Source organism: Myotis brandtii, unplaced genomic scaffold (genome assembly GCF_000412655.1).
Source record: "Myotis brandtii unplaced genomic scaffold, ASM41265v1 scaffold156, whole genome shotgun sequence".
Classification (NCBI taxonomy): Eukaryota; Metazoa; Chordata; class Mammalia; order Chiroptera; family Vespertilionidae; genus Myotis; species Myotis brandtii.
Window position 1 is genome coordinate 457,803 of NW_005355666.1, and position 14,812 is coordinate 472,614.

The 14,812-nt window shown below is 37.1% G+C and overlaps 1 protein-coding gene and 1 pseudogene across 7 annotated transcripts in view; one reads left to right on the top strand and one right to left on the bottom strand.

The window, feature by feature from the left end:
- Nucleotides 1–9: 9 nt before the first annotated feature.
- ZFX (zinc finger protein, X-linked) overlaps nucleotides 10–14,812 on the top strand; it is a 37,921-nt gene continuing 23,118 nt past the window's right edge. For 2 of the 7 annotated variants that reach the window (XM_014536060.1, XM_014536063.1), the window contains exons 1-2: nucleotides 9,747–9,818; nucleotides 10,540–10,557. The gene's annotated coding sequence lies outside the window, so the exon portion shown is untranslated. Of the gene's footprint in view, nucleotides 230–8,719; nucleotides 8,834–9,746; nucleotides 9,819–10,539; nucleotides 10,558–14,668; nucleotides 14,716–14,812 lie in introns of those variants that run through there. The other 5 variants (XM_014536059.1, XM_005861758.2, XM_005861757.2 and 2 more) reach the window with 5 other exon arrangements.
- On the bottom strand, nucleotides 9,436–11,984 carry LOC102260075 (annotated as a pseudogene).

Genomic DNA, 14,812 nt, shown 5'->3' on the forward strand with positions numbered 1-14,812 from the left:
TCCTGCCCTGCCTCGCGCAGCCCCTAGACGGCTGTTGCTTCCGCTGCATTTTAACTGAGCTGCGCAGGCGGCCATCGCCGCCGCTCTGACGCTTGCGACGTCGTCTCCCTCTGCGTCCCCAGCCCCGCGTCTTTTCCTCGCTCTCTTAGCCGCCCAAGGGCGATCGGGGCGGATGGCAGCCCAAATACCTGGGCTCACTACGGCAACTGGCACCCCAAGACGTTTTATTGTAAGTCAAACAAAGTCATACATGGCTGTTACGGCGCCCTCGATGCGGTTTTCCAACAATCATTGCCTTCTTCAGAGTCTAAATAAAGCAGTAGCAATCCAATTGGCTAAGAAGAAGTTCTCACCACTCTCTTATCCAATAGGAGAAAAAGTGAAAATTACACAGGACGTGAACGGAGGAATAGCATTTGAAGGAGTCTTTTGAGCTCATTTATTTGGAAATAACTTTTTTTCTTGAAACTACTTTCTTGAAAAAGGTGCATTTAAGCTATTAGCGATCTGTTGGTAGTATTTACTTTTTTTTAAGGAGTAAGGGAAAGGGCAGAAAGTTTTATTTTCTTACCGAGGGACAACAATGTGATGCGGTATTTTTTGTTCATGTATCTATTATGGTATTTAGGAGTCTTTGTTTGATTTGAAAAATTCGAAGGTGTAATTCCATCCTTTAAAGTACCTTTGATCGTGTACCGTACAACTCTCCAGGAAACTCGGAGCCCAGTGTTAGCGATGCGTTGTGCTGGGTGCTAAGAACGATTTAAAACGGGTCTTGTAATGCAGCGTGGCTGCAAGAAGTTCGTTGTTTAATGGTAGAGGAGACGAGGCGAAGTGCACTCAAGTGCTGCGAGAGAAAGGTACAATTAATTACTGAGGTTTCAGAGGGAAGGCACGTTTCCTTTTGGAACATCAGGGAAGTGTTCCTGACATTTTGAGGTTACTGAATGATGGGTAGGACTTTATTAAGCGGTGGCGGAGGTGGGGAAGGGACATTTCAAGGGTGAATGTTCTTCGGAAAACAGTAAGTATTTACAGTTTGGTTGGAGTAGATAATGTAGGTAGGGGAGTGGTGGGAATTCTGGGCAGAAAAGGTAGGTGGTGGAAGAGCTTGCTTGCCAGGTGTTAAGGCTTATAAACCCAATCGGGGAGCCCGGGGAGCCCTCAAGTTTCTGGGCTTTATATTCGCTTAGTAGTTCCATTCGACTAGGAAAAGTTTCAGAGTTGAGAAATAACGAGAGTAGTAAGTTCACCAGTGTTTTCACTACTGGAATGATTATGAAGAATATTCAGAAGTTAAGCCAATTTTACTACTTTTCAATGATCCATCTATTAGATAGCTTCTCCTTTTTTCTATCCTAACTTCTCATTGCAAATAACCTTTTGCTCAGTTATTATAATTTCTCTAGTAAACAAACAGGGAGGGGTTCCTAACTTTTCGTTTACCAGGTGAAAAGTACAGGACTAGTGCCGTAGATTACTTTACTAAAATGAGGAATGAATTTGTAAGCATTCCCGTGGTAATTTTGAAAGAATCAGTGTTTGAGAAGTAGGTTAGAAGAGCCGGTTACTAAAAAGGCAGCAGCCTTCAGATGGCCCTTTGCAATCCCGTTCTTCTCCCTTGTGAGAGTAACCAAGACTGTTTGCTAAGCGAAGCCTTCTCATGTTGTGATTAATCTTTGACTATTATAGATGCACATGTGGGGAATGTGTGCCATAGAATTTTATGACATAAAACAAATATTCACTAGAAACTTGTTATAGTTTTTCCATTCCTAGACTGTGGCAGGTCAGAGTATCGATGCTCCATGAGAGGACGGGAGGGAACTGGAGATTCTCATGGTTGTCATAAAGGGCCATGGTTTACAGACGATTAAGAAACAGTGCGTTGTAGGAGGCCCACTGGAAGCAAGTTGCTAAGGGGCTGGGTTGTTGAGGTGGTAAGAGTAAACGTACACTTAGAAAAAAGAACCAGTTGCTTTCTTTCTTGCCAGCTGGGAAAGACATAGAAAATTGTTGCATACACAGTACAGCAGCAGTAGATGTTTTACTACAGCAAGAGTGGATATTCAAGATAAAGATTGTTAGACTCAAGTTGTGTAATGAAGGAGACAGATAAGTGCATAGTTTAGAAGGATTTCTATCTCCAACTGTTCTGTATAAAATGCTTTTTGCATGAAAGAGTAGACTTTGATCTGGAAAACCTTACTACCTTACCATCTTGGATACCTGACGTGTTAATTTTTAAGTTATGTAGATGTTTCAGATAGGTGCAAGTTTCCTTTTTTTTTTTTTTAAAAAAAATGCTCAGAATACATTAAAACAGTTTTTCCCCGCATTCATTTTGTAAATACTTTCTCTCTAATCCCATCTGTACTTGTATTGTTAATGATGACCTTGTTTTTATTATGTGTGCACATACTAGCAATCAGACTTTTTTACTCTTAAATTCCTCAACCCGCCCTGGAAACCCCTCAGCATTAGCAGAGATTACCTAATCTTTTACTTAAATCAGGATAGATGATCATCTGAGCATTTGCGCTTCCTTCCTTCCATATCATGCTCTTCTTTAGTCTCTAAGGCTTTCCTCCCCCCTGTTCCTTCCCTGCAGGAAGAATTGGCCTCCTTCAGGCCCAGCTGCTCTTCCTGTGCACCCCACCCGTCCTTTGGGACGGACCTGTTAGTGAATCTGAATCTGCCGATTGCATCATTGCCTTCTAACTCCACTGGTGCCTTTCCCTCCCCTTATAAACATTCCTAGGTTTGCTCATCGTGCAGAAAACCTCACCTGTCTTTTTTTCTTTCACCAGTACTTTTCTTTTCATCCCACTTACTCCTAAATTGGGTAACTGTTCCACAGCATGTCACTGGGTGTGTCACATAAAAGTATTCTGTGTTTCAGAAACTCTTTGCCTTCTCTGTCTTATATCATGAAATTGCCGTCAAGGTCAATCTTCTGTCCTTTTTTTCTCAAATCTTCTCCCCGGGTTCCAGTGTTTCATACCATGCCCATCCTCTCTTTTAGTTTCTCATCTATCATGTTCAGTTGCCTACTGACCATCTCCACCCAGGTTCCCAGCTGTCTCAACACGGCTGAAACAAGATTGATCTGGCACATAGTAAATAGATGTCCAATACTATATATTGGAAAAATAATCTTTTTTAAACCCAGTGTCCCTAAAACACCTACTTCTGGTTTTCTTTCTCTTAATGGCGGCATTATTTTCCCAGGCTCATTTTTCTCTGTCTCATACAGCAATGTGGACATCTTTAATTTATTAGCATTTACTCTTCACCCAAGGAGATGTGTGTGTGTGTGTTGTTTTTTTTAAATTGAGTTTAGAAAGTGAGGAAGGGAGAGGGATAGAGAGAAAGAGAAATATTGATGTGAGAGAGAAACATCAATCAGTTGCCTCCCGTACTCACCCCAAATGGGAATTGAATTTGTAACCTAGGTATGTGCCCTGACTGGGGATCAAACCCAAGACCCTTCTGTGCAAGGGATGACGCTCCAACCAACTGAGCCACACTGGTCAGGGCTAATTTATTGTATTTTAACTGTGTTTATATTTTTGTCATTTTTTCTAAACTCTCAATGTAGAAACAGTTTTATTCTTGTCCCCAAGCAGTACCTGGCACATGGTCATTATCTCTAAAAACAATTAATTATTGGGTGCAGAGAGTTTTATGTAGTTGAATAGTTTTCAACTATTCAATCATCTAGTCCAGTGATGGCGAACCTATGATACGTGTGTCAGAGGTGACACGCGAACTCATTTTTTTGGTTGATTTTTCTTTGTTAAATGGCATTTAAATACATAAAATAAATATCAAAAATATAAGTCTTTGTTTTACTATGGTTGCAAATATCAAAAAATTTCTATATGTGACACGGCACCAGAGTTAAGTTAGGGTTTTTCAAAATGCTGACACGCCGAGCTCAAAAGGTTCGCCTTCACTGATCTAGTCAGTGTGTCCTTTGACCAAGGGGTATACATACTAAGGTACACCACATAAGTTGAGTAACCTCCACCCCATCCCCACTGCTTAACTATTTGGGGTTAATATAGCCAGTGTATTCTTATTCCTGTGAAATTACTTTTCTAAACAATGTTTTATAAAATCCAGATTCTTACAACTATATTTATTCAAAGGGAGGTCCACTTTAAATTATGAAATATTTCAGAATTACAAGTGTCAATTTACAAATACTTCAGAGAAGCAAGTATCACCTAGATTTAACAGATCTTAATATTTAATTATATATTGGCTTCATAACATTTTTTATTTGTGTAAAGAAAGAAAATCTCATAGATTCAGTTAAAGAGTGCCCCTCATTCCATTCCTGTCTTTTCTTTGCCAGAAGTAACTAACCACTGTCCTAATATGTATGTACCAAAAACAAGTATGTATTGCTTTGTGTGTTTTCACTTTACATAAACAGTATCATACTGTTTGTCATTTTCTTCACTTAGCATTGTGTTTTTGAGTTTTATCCATGTTGTATGTGGATCTAGTTTAGTGATTCTCAAAGTGTGTTCCAGAAGTTCCCAAGGATCTCTTAAGATTCTTCTGGCCGCATTCCTCTGTACACTGCATGGGTGCTGTACAAAGGCTATATGACACATGATGTCTTAAGTTGAACACAAGCAGTTAAGGGGATCCAGTTGGCCTCTATTAAGCTTGATTTTTAAAGAGGCTTGCAAAAATGTAAAATAATGCTATTCTTTTCACTGTTTTTATTTTTTTTGAAAATAGTAATGTGTTATGTTGACATAAAGTGGGTTTATTGTTTTTTATCAATTTATAAATTATTTTTAAAATACCTCAGATTTAATTTCTAATGTAAATATAGATAGAACCCACATAAGCAAAAACTTTTTGGAGGTCTCAATTTTTAAGGCTGTGAAAGGGGTCTTGAGGCCAAGAAGTTTGAAAACTATTGATCTAGTTCATTCATTTTATTTGTATTTCAATGTATAAATATATTGTGATTCATTTATTATGGAGAGACCATTTGGTTTGCAATTTTCTATAATTCCAAACAGTGCTGCAGTGAACATCTTTATACTGTACAGGGTTCTTCTCTCTTGGGATTATAGTAGTAGAATTGCTACTTTCAGGAATCTGCATTTGTCACATTTACTGGGAATTGTCAAATTATGTCCTATTTGACACTCTCACCAGCTGTGTACGAGCCTCTGTTTCTCCAGACCAATGCCAAAAGATTGCACTACATATTGTTTTCCAATCTGTTGGGTGTTAAGAATATCTCATAGCTGATTTCATTTTGCATTTCTTAAATTTCTAGTGAGATTGAGGCCCCCCCCCCCCACGTATTTATTTGCCATTTGAGTTTTCTATGACTTACTTGTGCCTATCCTTCTTGGTCCATTTTTCAATTGGGTTGTCTTTTTCTCATTGGCTTATGGATAGTTTTATATTCTGAATACTAATAATTTGTAATTATACACACTGAAAATACCATTTCCTAGACTGTGGCTTATCTTTTAGCTTTGTTTATGGAATTTTTTTTTTTTTTGTATAAGACTTCTTGATGAGATGGTAATCAGTTTTCTTTTATTTATGTCCATTCATTTCGCCTCCTGTTTCTTTTCTCTTTTCTTTTTGTTAATCCTTACCCGAGGATATTTTTTTCCATTGATTTTTAGAGAGAGTGTAGAAGGGAGGGAGGTAGGGGAGGGGGGAGAGAGAGAGAGAGAGAGAGAGAGAGAGAAGGAACCTTAGTGTGAGAGAGACACATAGATTGGTTGCCTCCCACATGTACCCCAACTGGGCCAGGGAACAAACCTGCAACCCAGGTTATGCCCTTGACTGGGAATCGAACCCATGGCCCTTCGGTGTGCAGGTCAATTCTCTAACCATTGGGCAACACGGGCCATGGCTAATTTAAAATTTTAATTTTTTTATTTTTATTTATATTTTTTATAGATTTTAGAGGGAGGGGGGAAGAGAGAGCTATATCAATCAGTTATCTCCTACATGCACCCTGACCTTATATTTAACCTGCAACCTGGGTATGTGCCCTGACTGGGGATCAAAATTGCCACCTTTTGATGTACGGGACAACGCTCCAAGCAACTGAGCCACACTGGCCAGGGCTAATTTTATCTTTTTAATATGGATTTGCCAAGTAGTTTAGCCTTTCTCCCCACAGATTTATAATGCAGCTCCTGAGGTTTATCATATTCTCACAATATGCATATCTGTTTCTAGTTTCTCCTGGTTTCATTTGTTGACTAACCATACTATACCACTCTGATTTAATAATGATTGCTTTATAATTAAATCTTAATATATGTTTTTTTTTCTTCAGGTAAAAGCTATTTTCCTTCCTTTGTTTATTTTTGGGTCAGTTTCTATGAAAAACTTGGATTTTTATTGTATTTGCATCAAATTTATAGAATAAATATATAGATACAGATAGATATATGCTAAGTAGTGGAGCTGGGATTTGAATCTGGGTGTGCTCTATTGTTTTTCATAAAGTCTTGCTCAACTTTCATTAGATTTTTTTCTAGAGACTGTGTAATTTTTGTTGTGAATAGGATTTTTTTTTTTTTTTAGTTATTTCTGTTTAGCATCTAAGCTGATGTATAGGGAACACTATGGACTTACATGTATTGATATATAACCCCGCTGAACTCTCATATTACAATATTTCATAGATCTTGAGATCTAGTTTCCTCCCTTAACATTTTAACATCTCTGAAATCAAAATAGATCTTGAATTGATGGTGTCCTGAAATCAGTGTTGCCCTGGTAGCAGTCATGATATAGTTATTGTTGCCTGCACATGCACAAACTTGATCAAGACTCTTCATTTTGTCATCACTTAAATGAGTATGTGCATTGTTACGTAGTTATTTCATGCCAAACAATACAACCTAAGGGAGGAAAAATGGCGAAGTGGGTGTTTGACTGGAAAGAAAATCCCAAAGATAATAATGGAGCATTTTAAGAAACGCTGCCTCACTAACACTCTTGGCAGAGGGCAATATTATTAGGAAAGTTTGAATAGTTTTGAGTAGAAAAGTAATTCATAGGACGCTGAATGTGAAGTTTTAGGAGTACCCTACCAATTTCTTTTGCTTCTATTTTTTGTATATGCACAAAATACAAAAATATGTCTAAGTCTAAAAGAATTTTCTCTAAGTCTAAAATGAAAATTCTAGATAATAAAGTATGGCATCCCTTTAATTGGCAGTGTTTTTTTCTTAGTTGTATATAAAATAAGGATGTTACTTAAAATTGGTGGTATCTTTAGAATAAATGAAATGTGGGAGCAATAACACTAAAATTCTTCTGTATTTTCTAGGTAGTTGTGTGTGAATGAGGTTTTATTTTCCATTCATTTCGCCTCCTGTTTCTTTTCTCTTTTCTTTTTGTTAATCCTTACCCGAGGATATTTTTTTCCATTGATTTTTTTTTTAGAGAGAATGGAAGGTAAGGAGAGGTAGAGAGAGAGAGAGATAGAAAGAGAAATATTGTGAGAGATACACATGGATTGGTTGCCCCTGGCATGCGTCCAAACCTGGGTAGGGATCGAACCTGCAACCCAGGTATGTGCCCTTGACTGGGAATGGAACCCACAACTCTTGGGTGATGCTCTAACCATTTAATCACACCGGCCAAGGCTCTTTTTTTTTTTTTTAATTGCATTGACTACTGTCTCTAGTACAGTGTTGAATAAAAGCATTGATAACAGGCATCCTTGTCTAGGTAATTGAATAGAGTGCTTCTAATATTTTATCATTAAGCATGATATTGTAGTGGGTTTTTTTGGATGGGGTAGATGTTATTTATTACATTCTCTTATACTTATTTTAGAGTTTTCATTGTGAACAGAAGTTGATTTTTCTAATGTGTTTGCTGGATATATTGGTTTGATGGATCGCATAGATTTTCTTTTTTTAAATTAAAAAAATTTAATTACAATTGACATTCAATATTGTATTAGTTTCAGTCAGCTATCTTGAGGATGTAGATTTTCTATTTTAAATTATCTTTGGATTTCCTGGATTATTGCTATGTACTTTTCCTTTTTCATGTCGGCTTTGTATTATTTTGATAACAAACAAGGTTATGCTAACTTCATAAGATGAGTATGGCAGTATTTTTCCTTTTTGAAATAAGTTTTACTTAATACTCTGTTCTTGAAAGTTAGAATTCATCTGTGAAACTGCCTGGTGTCTTTTCTGTGAATTGATTTGATTTAAATTTCTTTGGTGGTGGTAAGTCTTTTTGACTTTTTTTAAATTGATTTGAGAGAGAAACAGAAGAAATTTGTTGTTTCACTTATTTATGCATTTATTGGTTGATTCTTGCATGTGCATTGACCGGGAGTTGAACTCGCAACCTTAGCATATCAGGATGGTGATATCTAACCAACTGAGCTACGTGTCCAGGACTTGACTATTCAGAAAAATGTAACTTTTCAATTATATTGGTATAAGATATAGGTTTCTCTGACTTTAAAATATCTAATTTGATTAATTTGTCCCTCTTTTTTTCAGCACTGCCAGTAACTTGCCTATGTTATTAAGACTTTTCAAATAGTTCGTTTCTTTAAAAAATATATTTTTTTGTTGATTTCAGAGAGAGGAAGGGAGAGAGAGAAACATCAATGATGAGAGAGACTCATTGATTGGCTGCCTTCAGCATTACCCTCACCCCCATTGGGGATCGAGCCTGCAACCCAGGCATGTGTCCTGACCAAGAATCGAACCCTGACTTCCTGGTTCGTGGGTTGACAGCCACACCGGCCGGGCTCAAATAGTTCTTATTGACCCTTTGTGTTTCTGCTCATTTGGTAAGATTTCTTTCCTTCTACTTTATTTGCATTTATTCTAACATTTAAAAAATTTAAGTTGGAGGTTTGGCTCATTAGTATTTAATTTCTACTCTTATAATATGTGCCTTTAAAACTATAAATTTTCCTCGAACTATAACTGGTTGTGATGATTTTGATATGAATTGATTTTTATTATTTAGTCCTAAATATATTGTGATTTTCATGATTTTCCTATTGCCCATTGAATTATTTAGAACTTTGTTTTAAAATTTATGGAATATTTTTTCTTTGGTCTGTGACATTTATTTCTAGTTTTATTGCATTGTAGTTGGGGAACTTTGATATGCAAGAATGAATTGTATTTCTCTATTAACAATTTAAAAGTCAAGTTTATTTTTATTTTTTAGAAGCCTGCTTTCTTTAATGTACAAAATGTATGAGTAGAAACAAAAGCAAACTAAACATATTTGTTTATACCACTATCTAGTTCTTTTATAACAACTTTACTATTCAAACAAAAGAAAGCAGGTGGCAATTGAGTGGTTGGGAAAGAGATACAACAAAGAAAACTTTTCTACCATATTTATTTTATACTGTGCTCACAGAGATGGCTTCTTTTACTGATCCACTGTGCAGGAATTCATTTGTATATAAAATTGAACCTGCTCAAAAGCTGAAGGAGACTAGAAATGATGGGCCCATATCCTGGTGCATTGTCCACACAATTCAAACAATGGTGCATCTACCAGCTTATAATTTTTAGGGACTGCTAACAAGGTTTTCTCTTGAAGTTGAACCAAAAACAACTTAAGTTCCTTTGGCTTTGTAATATGTGCTGGAATATGTGGATACTGAGGATGTTCAAAATTTGGTCTCTACCAGTTACCAAAGCAGTCATCAATGACCCAGTCTTACAGGACTCCACCTTGGCGACCTAGTATCTCTGTCATTAAGCGTTTTAGTCCTTCAACTTCATCTTCTCCTGGGTTAAGTTCACCATCAGGTAATTTGAAGAAAGTTGTTCCCAGCTATAGTAGTAACACATGGGGTAGCCAGTACTCATGTACAATTGGAACCCTTTCTACAGTCCTCATTCCAATTTTATCAAATATCACCCTCATGTGTTGAAATCTGGCTGCAACAGAGCTGTTCTTCTCAAAGAGGTGCTGCTTTGTAGCAGAAGTATAATTGATAAGAGGATACAGGTTGATGGTATGCTCCAAGGTGAGGGGCTTGGTCTCCTGGATGTGCTTGTTGCCCAACTGGTCAAAACCCTAACTGGATTTTATTAACCAGTCATCCCAATAAATGCAATAAAAAAAAACACAACAGGATTTTTTTTTTTTTTGTAGACCAGTTCTCAAATTTATATGGAATTAATGCCGCTGATACTCAGTGGAGCTGATAGTCAATGGAGCCTGCCCATTGTTGGTCATGTAAGAAGCAGGTGTACTGTAAACCAGCCCCTTGCATTATCTAGCCTGTTATTGTAAAAAAAAAAAAAATGATTAAAGGATTGCCCTGGCTGGTGTGGCTCAGTGGTAGAGCATGGGCCCACTCACCGAGGCGTTGTGGGTTCGATTCCTGGTCAGGGGCATGGACCTGGGTTGCAGGTTTGATCCCTGGCCCCAGTGGAGGGCCTTGTGGGAGGCAACCAATTGATATGTCTCTCTAACATCTATATTTCTGTTTCTCTCCCTCCCCTCTTCCACTCTGAAAATCAGTGGAAAAAATATCCTCAGGTAAGGATTAACAAAAAAAAACCCCAAAACAAAATTAAAGTGTTTATTAAGTTATAGGTACAAAACATACTGCTTAACTGCATTAGCAAAAGATCATTGTATAAGCACTCCATAATTCTGCAGTTTTCAATTTAAAAATTTTATAGTTGTTGAAAAGCTTGAAATTATATTCTCGCCAGTGTTTATGATGTACAGAAAGCATTGTTAGTGTCAGCACTGAGTTTATAGAACCTTACAGACCCAAAGTAATATATTTAGGAAAAACAGTAATAGGAAGCATGTGTTCATGTAGGTGAGGGAAAGAGTAGGGATCAGTATTAGTTAAGTTACTATGTTGGTGATCTGGCAAGAGAGTAATTTAAAGAAGTTTTATAGTTTTAAGGATATTTAAAAGTTTAAAAACTGTAAATGCTGCATTACATGAGTTTTACAAGTAGTGCTAGAAAACTAAAGAAGGCACTTATTAGCTTGAATAAAGTAACATAAAAGCAAGAATGCTTTAATCTAAAAAAAACCCCACCCATAATTCTGCATTATCAAAAAGATTTTTTAATACGAGGAGACACATTGCTCATTAAGGAGTTCAATAAGATAATACCGACCTTTCTTCATCATGTACTGCACTTGCCAGAAATTACCCTTTTAAAAAGTTTTCCCCTGACATTTTTATTTAGTTTATATCGGGTAAAATGTAGTCTAAATTAATCTCCACTTCATATTATGTCAAAACACTGTCTTTATCCTTTGATCACACCAAGTGCTTCAAACACTCCACTCCATGCAACTAAAGGCTGAATATTTCATTAGAGGAAACATAAATAGGATTTCTGTCCATAATCTCAACAAAAGCTACTAAACTATTTTTTTAAATTTCACTACAAAATCAAAGTGTGATCCAAAGAGTTGAGTTATACATTATGATATTCAGAATATTATATAATGAACATGGATTGACAAATTGTTGAGTGCATTAAATAGCAACATTTCATTAAGGAGGCTATACTGCTTTACTTATGAAAAACTAGATAGAAAGTGTATGCAGTTCCTAATATCAAGCTACAGTCTTAAAGACAAAGGCATTGAAAGGTTTAGTGTTTAGTATTCATAGAATATTAATGCAACTAAACTCAGAGGGTGTTTTGGCAACTTTTAATCTGAGCACGAATAGGGGCTTTGGAAAAATAAGGTTTTAAGAAGGCTTGTCATTTTAGGACCAAAGTTTAATGTGTTCACCCAAATTGTTAGATTCTTTCTACTTGTTTGTCTTCAGATTCAACTGGTCTCTGACCTCAGTTCCTGCAGCAAAGTCAGGAGCACCCTTTTATCACAGTCCTTAGAACCTTCTGAGTAGACACCATTCTAAGAACATTGGTTTCATTCTGATTGTCAGAGGAATTACTTCTAACCCCAAAGTTTAGTATAGTCATCTCTGCTTGGAAGTACAGAACATGTTTTTTCTGATTTGGTGACAAAACAGAAGGAAAAATAACCGGTCAAAACTGTTCGTTGAATACTTAACTGATCACCTGAGTTTCTCTCTCTCTCTCTCTCTCTCTCTCTCCCCCTTCCTTTCACTCTCTGAAATCAATAAAAATATATTAAATATAAAAATATTAAATATAAAGATATATTTGGGCTATAATATCTGTTAGGAAATGGGTATGATGTCCAATGATGAGAATATAGCAGATAAGTTTATCATGGTGCTTGGGTGAATTTCTTAGAGCACACTGAATATTGGGGAACTGCTGAAGCTTTCTGAGCAGGGGAGTGCCGTGATCAAAGCAATGCTTTGAAGGATTAGTCTGCCTCAGTACTTGGCACCAGCCCTTACTTGTAGTAAGGTTCCTAGTCATTTGTTGTGGGAGTGGCAGAAAATGAAAGGCCAGTTGAGAGGTTATTTTTGTCCCCTGGGATCAGTAAATATGAAGCTGAGAGTAAATGGTGACAGTGGGAATAAAAAAAAGGGGGGGGGGGATAGATTCCTGAGAAGTTGTGGACAAGGAATGGATAAGGTCTGACAACCTGACTGAGTATAAGCAGAGAAGAAGGAAAAGTCCATAGTGGTCATGTCAGGAGAAGCAGGGCTTTATCCCGATGAAAATATTCAGCAGTCTGGTGAAAGTGTCAGGTACTACTAGCCTGAGTGTGTGTGTGTGGGGAATCACCTTTGTGTAAATGGTAGTTGAAACCTTGGAATAAAGAGGAAGCAGAAAACAAAAGGACTGAGCTCACCACCTTGGGCAAGGCTGCAATAATGGGTGAGGGGAGGCAGAGTAAACAGCAGTTGGGAAGTTGGGAAGAGAATTAGAACTCAGTTTATTTATTTTATTTTTTATTTTTTAAACAGATTTTATTAATTTTTTACAGAGAGGAAGGGAGAGGGATAGAGAGTTAGAAACATCTATGAGAGAGAAACATTGATCCAGCTGCCTCCTGCACACTCCCTACTGGGGATGTGCCCGCAACCAAGGCACATGCCCTTGACCGGAACCGAACCTGGGACCTTTCAGTCCGCAGGCCGACGCTCTATCCACTGAGCCAAACCGGTTTGGCTGTAATTACATTTTTTAAAGGTGAAAAAGAATTATGGCCAGGGGTGATTTTGGTGGGGAGAGAGTATTGACAACTTTCCATTTTTCATAGTTGAAAATGTTTTTCTTTATTGGTCCTTTTAATTTGAAGCAGTTTGAATAAATAACATGAAACATGCTCTTTCTTGATAATAAATATGTCTCAGTTGACATGTTGAAAATCCAATTATTAATATTAATTGAGTTTCTCATGGATATTTCTTTAAGGAATATATACACAAACACACACATATGTTTTAGCATTTGAAAAGCATATATAAATAACTATGGTTTATAGCAAACAAGTACAATCAGAAAAAAAGGAAAAAGGATAAATTGCTGTGGAAATTCAGAGGAGAGAGAGATTTTCAGCTTTTTCTTTTTTGGTGGGGAAGGGGATTTTGGGGAAAGGCTCTAGCAAGATGATAGGGGAAAGGTGTTCCATCCAGGTAGAAGAAACCCTGAGTCAAATAGAGTTTGGGGTCTTATGGGGACATTGGGCATTTTTGTTTAGCTGAAATGTGTGTGTGTCATGGTGGGGGAAGGTGCTCGAAAGAAAGTTAGGGAATATGATGGACAGATAGTTTAGTCCCCAGACTTAGAAGATGGCAGGAGCCATTAAAAATTTTTTAGCAGGAATGACATCACCTAGCTCCGTGGTCGGCAAACTGCGGCTCGCGAGCCTCATGCGGCTCTTTGGCCCCTTGAGTGTGGCTCTTCCTAAGCCTCAGGAGTACCCTAATTAAGTTAATAACAATGTACCTACCTATATAGTTTAAGTTTAAAAAATTTGGCTCTCAAAAGAAATTTCAATCGTTGTACTGTTGATATTTGGCTCTGTTGACTAATGAGTTTGCTGACCACTGACCTAGCTGATGCATTATAAAAATGACTCTTGTCATTTGAAATTTTAATAAGCATGCAGAGCTTATGTTATCAACAAAAAATGATAAAGGTAACAGAAAGATGTGTCTAATAGTACTGTTTAGGTTGGATTAGAAAGTGAAAATGTAGATAGAGATAAGGAAACCAATGAGGGGGAGGAGGTTTATGCAATACTTACAATATGAGTAAACCACAATCTTTGATGTCTGCTCTTTTGAAACAGTCATTAGTATTAAGTAGTATATTATTTTATGGGTTAAGTTCTTTTTGCTGTAAGTTTTGGCTTAAGTAGTGAGGTCATTGGGATGTCTTGCACAAACTCAAGGCAGATAAGGTTCTGTAGTTGGACCTCAGAAAGTTCTAGAGCCAGGAGCTAAAAAAATACTGGTAAGCCTCCCTTCCCTGTTCTCTCTCTACTCTGTTTATGAGGGCATTCACTGGATTCTTTTTCATTTGTAAACTTTATCTCACTAGTCTAAGCTGAAGTTGGAAAAGGGCCTTTCTCAGCTCCTATATAATAGCTACCAGGAGAAAGAGACTGAGAGACCCTTGCTCATGGTTTTAGTTCTCAGGGACAGGACTTTGATTTTATTGTGCTCAAAGATGAACTTATTTTTATCATTTTATAGCCAGTGCCAATCAACTACATGGCCAGGAGAGTATAAATACACTGTGGGAATTTACTTCTCTAGATCAGAAGGTTAGTTAAGAGATGTCATTATAAGTTAGGCAGAAATCCCAAATGGTATTTACTATAATTATGCACTTTGAGTTTTTACTGATCTTGAATGTATTGG